Source organism: Arachis hypogaea, chromosome 12, assembly GCF_003086295.3.
Source record: "Arachis hypogaea cultivar Tifrunner chromosome 12, arahy.Tifrunner.gnm2.J5K5, whole genome shotgun sequence".
NCBI classification, from domain to species: Eukaryota; Viridiplantae; Streptophyta; class Magnoliopsida; order Fabales; family Fabaceae; genus Arachis; species Arachis hypogaea.
The window spans coordinates 87,686,267-87,701,011 of NC_092047.1; positions in this window are offsets into that span (position 1 = coordinate 87,686,267).

Below are 14,745 nucleotides of genomic sequence, written 5' to 3' on the forward strand. Positions count from 1 at the left end.
CTTGAAAGGAGCTCACCTGGTTAACTGGTTCCCAGACCGCGACACAAGAAGACGACCACCACCGCCCGAATGACCTTAGGGAGCAGATACAGAGATGCTGACCACCACCACCCCACTAACTTGAGGGAGCAGATGCAGAGATGCTGCTTGATTGGTTGTCTTCTGTGAGCTTTCTGCCGCCGATGAAGTGGACGCAAGGCAGGGGTACGGGACCGCGACGACGATGAGGTGAGAGACTGAGAGACTGACGAGGTGAGTGGAGAGACGACGAAGTAACAAGGTGAGGGGAGAGACGATGGAGTGATGAGGTGAGGGCGATGGTAAGGGACTGCTGAGCGCCGACGACAAAGGAGCAGAGAGACGAGGTTGGCTGGGAGGTTTGGGGGGTTCCACTGGAATTGTCTCAGATTAGGGGAAATGGGGAAGGGGAGATTAGCCATTAGGGTTTCATTGAAAGGGGAAGGGGGCAACTAAAAGCTAAACGATGCCGTTTTCTTAAGCACGACCCGGACCGGGTTGAATTAACTGGCCGGGTCATCGGTTTTAACGAAAATCTATCGGGTCGAACCGGGATCCACCGGGTCCAATGCATAGCCGGTTCAACGAGTGGCTCGACCCGGCCAGATGACTGGATTTCCGGTCGAATCAGCCGGATCGAGCGCGGATTTGATAACTATGATTCAGTCAGTCTATTTTTACAAAAAATAATAACTTTTAGTAATAATATTATTATTTTAAGACAATATAAATTATTTACTGAAAAATTCATCAAATCATAACAAAATTTTATTTTGTGCCGGATTCATTTGTAATATGTAAAAAATTTAAACTCTTACAAATTATTAACTAGTCTATTTTAAATTTTTTTATTAGTGGTGATTAAGTGGAGAATAATTATTATCAGAAGTGTGATGTTACAAGAAGAAAAAATAATTACAGTAAAAATATTTTTCAAAAAAGAAAAAGAGTATCGAACAAAAAATGAGAGAATGAAATGCTGATGTTGATGATATTGGTGTTGGTGTTGATGGTGGTAGAAGAGATAATAAAGATGATAAAGTATAGTTGAACGATAAAAGTAGTAAAAGTAAAAGTTATAAAGATGAAAATGAAAAAATTATTGGTAGTAGTTTCTCTTAGATAACTTGGTGGAGGGAGGGGTTAGGAAATAAAATTGTTGAAAATAACTGTGATGGTAGTAGTTGGTCACATTGTTAGAAATAATTGTTGAAAATTCTCACAGAGTATAAATAAAATTCTCACAAAATCAATTTCTATTATTATTGGACAACTTTTTTAACAAAGAATTTGTATTGTTTTAAAATAATAATATTGGGGCCAAAATGTATCTTTTCTAAAGGTTCATGCTGTCCTTTGTAAAAATATATAGAACTAAGATTGGACCTTTACTCTTTTTATTAGGAAAAAAGAAAAGAAAAATCTTAGGGTTTAACTATCTTATGTTCTAAAAGTACATGTTAAGACTACAAATTGAGAAAGTCTTTAACTCTTTATTGAAAATACAAAAATTTTAAAAGTTTTAATGTATTTATTTTATATTTATTATAAAAAAAATTATTAATAATAACCTTATTATGTGTTCTTAGAATATGTGTTATGTTAGCTAAACTTAAGAACTTATAGTGCAGTATGTGTAGGACATGGATTCAAAGAACAACTTATAGTTATAATATGTTTCATGCTTCTTTTGTATTTTTGACATTTTTTTTGTCAAATATTGTATAATCTACACCTTGATGAATTTGAGATAGAGCTAATTGATCACTCCTCTATTGGGAAGGTGTTTAGCGCTAATTAATCTCTTCTCTATTGGGCAGGATCAACACCTTTTTACAAACCCGGTAAAACGAAGTTTGATAAATCCTAAGCCTTCAAATGGATAGTAATATGGCTGTTACGAATCAAAAGCCATAACTCGGCATCATGTGTCATAACTCGACATTATGCGTTATAATTCGGCTCAACGGATTATGATCTAGATTACAAACCTTCGACCTAATATTGTAACCTACCAATCTATAATAACTGCTTTCCAATACAGGTAACTGTCGGAAGCATAACCGACTTATCCCACCTCACCTATAAAGGTAAGATTTTTTATCCTCGAGAGACACATTGAGTACACAATACTAACTTAAGCATCAGAGTGCCTTTTGCAGGTACACTCCCTCCTCCCCCCACTGTTCATACTCTCCACGACGTGAATTACCCTTGGACGAAGAGCTCGGACCCTCGAGACCTAAAGCTCGGCGTTGAGGACAACAACTCGGTATTGACTCTCAGGAACTGACTTGCATCCAGGTTGTTCACTCAAGAACAATTGGCGCCCACCGTGGGGCCGAGAACATAAAATCTTTCTTATTTATCGGCCTCAGTATTGCCACGTGGATCCATGGCTGACGTGCCTCCAACTACACCATCTGAACTTCTTCGGATGGTAACTGAGCTACAACGAGCCAACCAACGTATGGCGGAGGCAAACCAATGCATGACAGAAGAAAATCAAAGAATGGCAAATCAGATTGCCGAATTAGCAAACGCTTGGATTGAAAACAATAATGATCGTCGCGAACAACCAGAAGGTGAAGAACACCAATCTAATCCGACGCACATCTCTGAAACTATTCGAGTTGAAGACGCTCGGCCTCCGTGAAACGAAGGAGCTCGGCCTCCGCGGAATGAGGATGGTCAGCCAAAAAATGAGGATAACGAGCCCGATAACTCCGTGGGACCTTTCATAGCCGAAGTTATGAATTTCGAGCTACCCAGAAAGTTCACCTTACCACCGACCTTAACCCCCTACGACGGGTTAGGAGATCCGAAGAAATACCTCAAAATTTTCAGATCCATAATGATCGTAAACGGTGATTCCGTCTTATGTCATTGTTTTCCTTCTTATTTAGATGGCCCTGCACTTGATTATTTTGTTCTTTGCCTACAGATTTTATCTCTCGTTTTCGGGAACTAGCAAAGCTTTTCGAGGAACACTTTGCAGGATCTGCAATCTACTTACATGACTCAGACTACCTGAATGCAATCAAACAAGGCCAGAATGAAAGCTTAAAGGACTACATGACTCGCTTTACAAAAGTCGCCATGAGCATACCAGATCTCCATCCCGAGGTGCATTTGCATGCCATCAAGAGTGGACTCCGACCAGGAAAATTCCAAGAAGCAATTACGGTTGCCAAACCAAGGACCCTGGCCGAGTTCCGCGAAAAGGCAAAAAGACAAATAGATATTGAGGAACTTCGACAATCTCGAAAGGTTGACAAACCCCAGTACAAAGATGAGGACAAAGCTCGGGACAATAAGAAAAATTTCAAGCTAACTCCTCGTTATGAGTCATACACTCAGTTCAATACAAAGAGAGATGACATCATCAAAGAAATTCTAAACTCAAAGCTGATCAAACCTCCGCAAAAAGCCGACACCTATCAGGATGTAAATAAAGTCGACAAATCCAAATATTGCACCTTCCATCAGAAGCACGGCCACAGAACTGATGAGTGCGTCATCGCCAAGGACCTCCTAGAGCGACTAGCTCGCCAAGGCCACTTGGACAAATATATCAATGGCCACATACAAAGGAGTGCCTTTTGCAGGTACACTCCCCCCCGGCCGTTGTTCATACTCTCCATGACGTGAATTACCCGTGGACGAAGAGCTCGAACCCTCGAGACCTGAAGCTTGGCGTTGAGGACAATAACTCGGCATCGACTCTCAGGAACCGACTTGCATCCAGGTTGTTCACTCAAGAACAGAGAGGCATCAAAGTTTCCCAATAACTATAATCAAGTTTCCATCTAATTTAGAACTAGACCACACATTATTAAAAGCGTTTTCCGTGCTAACTCTATGAAGAAACAATTATGTGTAAACTCTCTCACACCATACAAATTAATTTGTTAATAAATTAATTATTAATAAAAAAATTAGGAAACTAAATTTTATTAATCCAACGGGTTAGAAATATTAAAAATACAAATTTTAATTGTAAGAACCGGAGTTTTCATGTAAAATCGCTTAAGTAGAATAGAATAATTTAATTGCCCGAAATAGGTTCGAAAATATAAAAAAAAAATTTTAAAATATAAATGTAAGATTCGGATTCAGTGGATTTTTCTGAGTGAAAAAATATTCTCTTTTGAAAATTTTCGCGTAAAAATGCGTACCGATAGATTAGCTGGCAGTACCAGCTTAAGTCTGTCTAGTACTGCGTGAGAGAGAATAAAACAGTAGAAAACCTTAGAAGAGTTTTTGAAATAGCAAACCAGGTACTTATTCTAAAGGTTTTGGCCCAAGTTCAGTCAAACGAACTAAAAACGATACGCGGTTGGACCGGGCCCAAGTTAGATCCAAACCCAACTTATATAAAGTCATAAATGAGCCAAGAAAGCTCATTTTCAGCACAAGAGGGAGAGAGGGTCGTGAGATTGAGAGAGAAGAGTGTCCACCATTGACACTATTCATCATCTCCTTCTTTGAGCCATAACTTGTGCTACGATGCTTCGATTGACAAGCCATTTGCGGCCACGTGAAGCTCTTGCCGAGCTCTTCCTTTCTAACCCATCAAAGTGGTAAGAAACTCACTCTTTATTTTCTAGTTTCTCTGTCCTATGTCATTTTCGAAAATGGCTTGTTGGGTTGTTGAGTTTCTTTGTGTTCTTGTTGTTTAGGTGTAATCTAGCTTGGGTGAGTAGTGGATTTTATCTCAAAACTCATTGGACAAGGTAAGATATCACTAAACCCTTGTGTTTAGTTGAATGTCATAAACCCTAGCTTTGATTCTTGTTATTTTTCATGATATAGAGTATACTTGGTGTTGTGTGAGGACTTGAAAGCTTGTGGTGAAGTGGTTTTGTGCGTGGAGGATAATCGGCCAAGGTATGGTTTCGATTTCCTATATGTAGTATATAATGTTTCGTGAAACTTAGGCTAGTGGCCTTTAAGATAGGTTTGAATAATGTGGTTGTATGATTAATTGTATATAAATACTATATTTGATTGTGGTATAGATGGAGGTTGTATGAGTATGAATATGATGATATGTATATATATGTTGGTAGATGATGATAACAATGAGTATGTTGCCTTGATGAGTTATAATGTTGGGTGTTGTTCTTGAAGATGATTGTTGATGATGATATGGATTATTGGTTGTTGTGGTTCAGGTTGAGAATATATGATTGAGGAATTTTGGTGTGAATTTAGGAGGAATTGAGGTTGAAGGAGGTGAGTATTAAGAGACTTTGATAGTTAGGTGATTAATAAATGTTTGGGAGTATCTATTATGATTTTGGGGTTGTTTTGAGTATGTTTTGGTTGGTTTGATTTTGAAGTGTGGAAGTTTGAGAACTTTGATGTTTTTATGTAAAACTTAATTTTTGGTTAACCTTGGTAGATCATAACTTGATATTCAGACATTGAAATCAAATAATTTTTTATTTTAAATTAAAGACGATTTAAAGAGCTTTAAATTGATATAAAGTTTGATGGAAATAAATTTTTATAGAGGAAGTTATGAACATTTAAAGTTTGGTGTTTAAAATTGATTTATGCAATTTTACAGAATTTTGCCAATCTGGGATGGCATGCATACGCGGGTGTGCATCTCTGCCAGGCCCTCATGCATACGCGGCCCTATGCATGCGTATGCGAGATGGGCCAAAAGCATGGATGCATATTTGGCCTCCTGCGCCATACATGGGTGATGGTTTCTGTCCAGCACCCTTGCGTACGTGATTCATATATGCGTACATATTATTTCATTTTATATCTATGTGCTTTAAAAACCTTACTATATATATGTATATATATCCACATGGATATGCTAATAATTATTAAAAGGCAACATGATAGGAACTTCTTCCAACCAGATGAGCTGTAGTAAATTATAATTGAAGTGTCTACCTTATTTCCTATCCTCTTATTTTTGTTTTAGTGTATTCTTCTATTGTTTAATTTAATTGATCATATTATCCTTCAATTTCTTGATAGATAATAATTATAATTGAAGTGGGTACTGATTTTTCTCTCACCAGTTTCTTGCTATTGCTTTTGAACAAGTGCTTGTTGAGGTAAGATAATAATTATATCTTGTTTTGTTTTAAATATGTTAGAAGTCTATTATAGCTTTGTAGTTTATTATGTTAGAAGTCTCATATATATTTTTTAGTAATTATTTTTTCCTACTTGAAGTTTAACTAGCAACGATGGATAAATCTTGGATTGCTAAACCACGAAGCTCAAATGAATATCTAGTTGGTCTAGAATACTTCTTAGATTTACATTTCAACATAGAGCAATTGAGAATAGTAAGACAATATGTCCGTGTTCAAGTTGTGGGTTTTGCAAATGGTGTGCTCGAAAAGATGTTAGAGATCATTTACTTTACAAACCATTTCCTAAGAATTATGTTGCATGGAACTTTCATGGTGAGAAAGAAATAACCGAATTCTCAACAAGTGCATATGTCATGCGTGAGACATTGGCAACTGAACATCCCCTAGATAACATGGTAAATGATGCTTTCGGGATACATATGGATCAGGAGAGCGGTGAGGATTCAGGCATGAAAGATTTTGTAAACAATGAGCCAAGAGAAAATCATAAAGACTTTGATCAGTTTCTCAAGGAAGGCAATCAAAAGCTACAAGAAGGAAGCAACTTCACAAAGCTAGAATCCATAGTCAAATTGTATCATATTAAAGTCTTGTGTGGACTAAGTGACAAAGCCATTACCATGATACTTGAGTTGGTGAAGGATGCTTTTAGTTGTGTGAATTTGCCTACGACTTTTGATCAGGCAAAGAAACTAATTCGAAAACTAAGTCTTGACTATGTTAAGATAGATGCTTGCCCTAATAATTGTATGTTGTTTGAGGATAAAGACCCAAACAACATCAAACAAACATGCCGTCATTGTGGTGCTTCTAGATGGAATTCTAAGAAGAAGAAGAAGAAGAAGAAGAAGAAGAAGAAGAAGAAGAAGAAGAAGAAGAAGAAGAAGAAGAAGAAGAAAGAGCAATCTGCCAAGGTTGCAAAGATTGTTCATGTGTCATAAAACTGTAGAGCATAATGTTATGGCATGCAACGACGAAGGGAGAAATGACAAAATGGTACATCCAAGGGATGGTAGTGCGTGGAAGACTTTTGATTTGACACACAGAGAGTTTGGATTGCAACCTAGAAATGTCCGCTTAGGATTTGCTAGTGATGGTTTTAATCTTTATAGATCAATGAGTTCTACTCATAGCATTTGGCCTGTGTTTCTGATTCCATATAATCTTCCTCCTTGGATGTGTATAAAACATACTTCATTTATCCTGTCAATGGTTATACCTGGAAAGCATAGTACTGGAAATAATATAGACATATATCTTAAACCACTTGTCAGAGAGTTAAAAGAATCATGGGATGAGGGTATGAAAATTTATAATGCATTAGAACATAAAATGTTTAAGATTCATGCAGCTCTTATATGGATAGTTAGTGATTTTCATGGCCTAAGCATGCTCTCTGGATGGAACACATATACTGGTTTGGCTTGCCCAACTTGTAATTTTGATGCAAAACCTTGTTATCTTAAGCATAGCAAAAAATGTTGTTATATAGGTCATCAACATTTTCTTGGTAGACAACATCGATTCAGATTAAGTATAGTTCATTTTGATGGACACATAGAAGAACGTGATCCTCCAGCTAAATTATCAGGATCCGAAATTCTGGCACAAGTAGAAAATCTTGATGTTACATTCGGGAAGAAAGAAAAGTTGAACAAGAAAGGAAAAAGAGGTAGGCAAGCAACTATGCAGTGCAGAAAGAGAAGCATCTTTTTTGAACTTCCATATTGGAAAACCAACTTGTTGCGTCATTGGTGCGGAATTTATAACCACAGATTAACCGACAAGTGCACCAGGTCGTACCAAGTAATACCTTACGTGAGTAAGGGTCGATCCCACGAGGATTGATGGATTAAGCAACAATAGTGTTTGATAGGATTAGTTAGAAAAACAGAAAATAGTGTTTGGAAGTTCAAAAGCATTAAAAAATAAAGAAGAGTTTGAAGACAGGCAGGTGAATAGGTGAGGAATAAAATATGAAGAAACAGTTAAGGTTTCAGAGTTATCTATTTTTCGGATTGACTTTTCTTATTATTTTATTTTAATCATGTAAGATCTAATTTATGGCAACTATATGTGACTAGACCCTAATTCCTTAGACCTTTCTAGTCTCCTCTAAAATTCATCAACAGCCAATTCCTTGGTCAATTAATTCCAATTAGGGGGTGAAGTTCAATTCTAGTTATATGCTACAGAAATCCTAATTACCCAAACATAAAAGGATTATATGTCACGTATCCTATTAAATCCAGATAAATTAGAAATTTAGGAGAATATGTTTTCAAGCTGTTGTTCAAGTAAATAGTTTTTCCAAGTTATACAAGAACGCATTTAGAAAGAGGGTCATACTTCCGTTCCACCCAAATTCATAAAATAAAGAACGAAAATAATTCTTAAATATAAATCAAAATATGAATTAAAATAGATAAATAATAATATCAATCCATACAATAGACAGAGCTCCTAACCTTAACAGTGGAGGTTTAGTTGCTCATGGTTCAGAGAAAATACGGATTGTAAATTGGGATGGAATGAGATCCTCCCCAGGACCTCTCCCAAAAGAGAGGTTTCTTCTCCCTTTTATAACTAATCCTAATAAATTTAAAATCTAATTTTTAAAATTAAAATAATATCTTTTCCTAGAATTCAAATTTGAATTTAAATCAAAATTAACTAAATAATCAAGTCTTCAATTGATGGGTGGGGACCACTTGTTTTGTCCATTCTGGAGCTTCTAATCTGTGTTTTCTGGGTTGGAAACTGAGTTAAAACAGCCCAGAAATCGCCCCCAGCATTTTTCTTCGTTTTCTGCATGTGGCGCATGTCACGCGTACGCGTCGATGGTCTTTTTTGCAAGTCACGCGGATGCGTCAGTCACGCGCACGCGTCGCTGAGCAAATCTTCAAATCACGCGTACACGTCAGTCACGCGCATGCGTCGCCATGGAAAGCTCCAAATCACGTGTACGCGTCAGTCACGCATAGGTGTCGCTCCTCGCTGCCATCTCCTTTGATTCTTGTGCTGCAGAAACTCTATCAAATTCCGCCGAATGCTACCTAAAATAAACAAAATTTCAAAAGACTCAAAGTAGCATCCATATTGGCTAAAAGATAATTAATTCTTTATTAAATTCAACAAATGAGATGCAAATTCACTAGAAAAAGATAGGAAAGATGCTCACGCATCACAACACCAAACTTGAACTGTTGCTTGTCCTCAAGCAACCAAAACTAATATAAGCTTAGGATGTGAATTTGCATGAGAATGAGAGTTTGATTAAGCTCATGTCTCTTCTTATAGTGGGGTTTACAACTGCAATCCTGAATAATTTTGACATCTCACTTTATCCTTTGAAGTTCAAAATGATTGGCATCCATAGGAACTCAGAATTCAGATAGTGTTATTGATTCTCCTAGTTCAGTATGTTGATTCTTGAACACAGCTACTTTATGAGTCTTGACCATGACCCTAAGCATTTTGTTTTCCAGTATTACCACCGGATACATAAATGCCACAGACACATAACTGGGTGAACCTTTTTAGATTGTGACTCAGCTTTGCTAGAGTCCCCAGTTAGAGGTGCCCAGAGTTCTTATGCTCACTCGTTTTGCTTTGGACCATGATTTTAACCACTCAGTCTCAAGCTTTTCACTTGACACCTTCACGCCACAAGTACATGGTTAGGGACAACTTGATTTAGCCGCTTAGGCCAGGATTTTATTCCTTTGGGCCCTCCTATCCATTAATGCTCAAAACCTTGGATCCTTTTTACCCTTTGCCTTTTAGTTTAAAGGGTTATTGGCTTTTTCTGCTTGCTATATTTTATTTTATTTTATTTTTTTCGCAAGCTTCGCGTTTTTCATTGCTTTTTCTTGCTTCAAGAATCAATTTTATGATTTTTCAGATTATCAATAACATTTCTCTTTTTTTCATCATTCTTTCAAGAGCCAACAATTTTAACATTCATAAACTTTACTATAAAAAATATGCACTGTTCATGTCATGCATTCAGAGTCACATAAAATACCACCACATTTGAATAAATGAGACTACTCTAAAAATTAAGCTCAAATTCTCATACACTGCATCTGTTCTTCTTTTCTTTTTGATTTCAAGCTCAGTGGTTAATACATGAGACATCTTTCAGAATTAAAGCACTTCACACAAAATTAAACTAGAACCTGTGAATCTACTAATAAAGGATCATGCAGTAACCAAAACAAAGTAGTAGGAAACCAGAACATAACATAATAACAGCGGGAAGGAAAAAATGAAAGGAACTCAACCACCTTAGTTATTCGAGCAGTCATTTTATTCTTTAGGTTGTGCTCCTTTGTGAAGATGATTCGCCTCTCTTTGGTGCCATAAGAAAAGACAGAAAACCTATAAGCGACGCGTCAACACCAAATTTAAAGGTTTGCTTGTCCTCAAGCAAAGAAGAACTGAAAATAAAAAGAAACAAATATTATACTGAAATAAGAATAAAAGGATAAAAGAACAAGAGAGAATTAGGATTTGGGAGAGAAAATAAAAAAAAATTAAGAACTGGCGGCGAACTGGTGGAGGTGTGCGGCGCAGGCGACGCGTACGCGTACGGCACGCGTATGCGTGGGTCGCGAGATTTTCTTAATGACGCGAAAGCGTCAGGCACGCGTCCGCGTGCCCTGGGTTTTATGCGATTTGCGCAAAGCTAGCTGCGCGCATGCACAACTCTCTGTTCGCATGGCTGGGGAACTAAGATTCCTATGTGACGCGTGCGCGTCATGCACGCGCACGCATGGCTGGTCGTTTCTGCAAAGGACGCGAGCACAAATGGCATACTTCCAGTCCCAAGCCAGCACAACTGTTTGCAAAAACACCCATTTACGCCGATTTCAAGGTCATGCGTACGCGTCATTGACGCGCACGCGTGAGGTGGCTAAAATTGTAGACGACGCGCACGCGTGGGCTACGCGTACACGTGGGTTTGTTTGTGCTAGAGGCATCCTTCCTGCGCCACTCCCGCGCAACTCTCTGTTCACTTTTTTTTCACGCACACCCATCTGACGCGTACGCGTCAGCGACGCTTGCGCGTCGTGTGCTCTTTTTTTTTTATAGCCTGAGGTGTTTGGTTCCTATGATAAAATAGCTGCATTATCAGAAAATTAGTAAGAACTCAATAAAAATCAAATAAGGAAGAAAACTACTACTAATAAAAATAAAACAAAATAAAGCTAAGAATGAAAAGGAATGATCATACCACGGTGGGTTATCTCCCACATAGTACTTTTAGTTAAAGTCCTTAGGTTGGACATGTGGTGAGCTCCTTGTCATGGTGGCTTGTGCTTGTAATGATCCAGGAATCTCCACCAATGTTTGTTAATCCAATGGCCACTAGGATTCCAAACTAGGCGTATAACTCCTTCGTGCATGTTGAAGCAAGTGACAAGGCCCCAATAGTGTTGATTGTGAGAATGAATTCCAGGGTCCCAAACCTTGCTTTTACACCCGTCTTCTTATGAATCACCATTGTTCCCACCGGGTGGCAAGCAATCTGAATTCTCACAGAGACATCCAAACAACCTTCTAGACCCATTCAATTGAGCTCTACACCAATCCTTGCACTTCAATTTGGAGCATGCAACCATATTGAACCTTGCTTGACAACTCTCACCACTAACCATCTTCCTCTTACTCTTAATGCCACAAAGAGCTCTAAGTTGACCATCCGTCTCCAGTAGCCCATATTCAAGTGGGAACGTAAAGGTTAAGGATAAGAATTTTACCCACTTGAATGTTGTATTGGATGGTGATGGCTTTGGGAGAGGTCTTGCAAACTTCACTCCCTTGTGTTCTTCTTTGAATTCTTCCACTTCTTTGCGAGCTTCCTCAATTTCAACCTCTTCCTCTTGGTAGCTTTCTTCTAATTCAATTTCTTCTTCATTGCTTACCAAGGGTATGGGAGGTTGTGCATCGTCCTCCTTTGTGGGTGTATCTTCCTCCTTTGTTTTTGCATCTTCCTCTTCTTCCATGTGTGAGGATGGAAAGTTCTCTAGTTTACTGGAGTATGAACACCTTTGATTGATTTCCTCACTTTCTTCTATAGGATCTTGTATTATATCTCTTGGGAAAGAATTTGCTTGCTCCTCTTCCTGTGGTTTGATAATCGACTGCACATGTTTCTCTATATTTTTGACACTCATCTTTATATCATGTAAGAATTCTTTCATGAGAAGCTCAAGATCTGATGGTATTTGAGATGAATAAGGAGGAGGTGGCCCTTGATATGAATAAGAAGGAGATGATGGTTCTTGATAGGTGTAAAATGTAACACCCTAACTACCAAAGCTCACGCTTCCGGCTGCGTAACTCTGATAGCTCGGACATTACGACGACACTTATACTATTTAATACTAAAATATGAGCCTGTTTAAAACTTTAAACCGCAATACCGCTCCCAAAGATACTTTCGTTCGATAACGTACATCCATAAATACCATACAACTTACAAAAACTCATAAAGAGTACATCCATATATATACATACACATATATAAATAATATTACAAACATAATCCAATACAATTCCTATCCCTCTTACAGATTATATCAAGATAAAGGCGAGGGTACAATAAACCATAACTAAAACAATATAGAGCATCACAACAACAATTAAATAAGCTCTTCGTAACTTCTGCGCCCATATCCTGAAAGGGGAAAAATGTAGGGGGGTGAGAACATCATCCTCGAAAGGGTTCTCAGTAGAGGGTTTTTGGGAATTACTGTAATAGGATACATGAAGATAATCGCACCAGTGATTCATAACCGTCTTATGCCTCTTTTCAAAAATAACGGTTTACGATGAAAGTAAAGTCGGAAATCTTTTCAGAAAGAAGAACCGTTCAATTCTCAAAAACTCAAAAGCCTTTCAAAGCGGTTTATCTAAGCGAAACCAAAATAGCCTTTCATATTTTATTCCAAACCAGAAACACAAAACCGAAATCAACCGTCAGTTCATCTCTTTCCAACCACGGCCCTAGGCCCAAACAATCCAACCAACAACCAATCACCTCAATCCAACAGAGTCCCAGATGCAAACACAGATAGGAAGTTCAAGCACAAACAAACAGTTATTACAAGTAGAACAGTTAGCAATTAATCACATAGGCAAACCAAGTATAATATGCACACCCAACCAATGTCACACAAATGCATATGATGCATGCCTGTCCCTAGTGGCTGATGATATCATCTGTCGGTTATAGAGCCAACCCGACAAGTCCTGGTAGCTAACCATTGGACTGTCCCTCTGTCGTGCATCCCCAACTCGAGTTATACTCATCATAAACTTGATCATAATCATGATCCATATCCATCACCCTCACTGGTGAATATTTATGGGGGCGAGCTCATCCAGGCCTTTCACAGTGCCCGGCCACACTTACGACATAGGGTCAACAGAGTATCAAGTCTCGACCTGGAGCACGTGGTGGCTAGCCACTGCTACTACCCAGGGAAACTCGTATCTCAGATAGTGGAAGTGCAACATTCATATATATCAATGATTCAGCATAAACATGCATTCAATCTCATCCATGGATCAACATCCATCTCAGCCATCCGGCTCACGGTTCAGTCCAGAACCAGCCAATATGTATAATCATACACAGCCATTCCGGCTCACAACAAAACAGCACTTCCACCATTCAACATCATTAAATTCATAAAGTCGGCATTTAAGCCATAAATTATTTTCTCAATTCATTTCACTTTGAAATCGAGTTTCAACTCTTTTCAGCCTTGGCTTTAAAGATCTCATTTCTCAAATCATCTTAGGCTCATAAGCCACTTTTACTCAAGGTAAATTCCCCTTTGAAAACAATGCCACTCTCGGCATCCTCTTTCCAAACTTCCATAACCATGGCAAGTTAAAGATTTATTTTGAAACATTCAAAATCATCCATTCAACAATGGGATTTTATAACAAAGTTTCTCGACAGAGTCCCAAGTCTTTAGGGGAGAATAACATATCTCATTTCACCAAATTCATTTAAAATCATTAAAACATTGGCTTTCTGATTTGAGTAAGAAAATAGGATCTAAGCCAAACCGAGTCACGTAATCTTTACTTCTTTCAAAACCATTTCCTTTACTTAAACAAAACCGGCTTCAATTCCATAATTAAATCTGAAGCGTTTCAAACTGATAAGAGAATCATTTTTGTTGTGTTAAACTTAGAGTTCAAAAGATACTTTGAATCTTATTTAAAACGTCAAAATAATGAGGCTCATCAATCAAAATCCAATTCCTTTTAAAATCACGAAAACTCTCCCAAGGGACAATCTTTGTGTTTAATAGAGAAAAACATAAGCCCGTTTTACCTTTTAAAACAGCCTCAAAGCAAAATTCTCTTTCAAATGACTTGTACCCAAAGACATACTGTTCTTCTTGGAAAATAAGGATAAATCATGATTCTCTTTTCAATAATTCTTTCAAAGCATAACTTCATTGCTTTCTTAATTGTTCTAAGTAAAGGTAATAAAGAAGCCATAATTTCACAATCCTCAAAATAGATAGGAAAGGCATTAAACTCAAAATTCCCCAATTAACATTTCAAATAA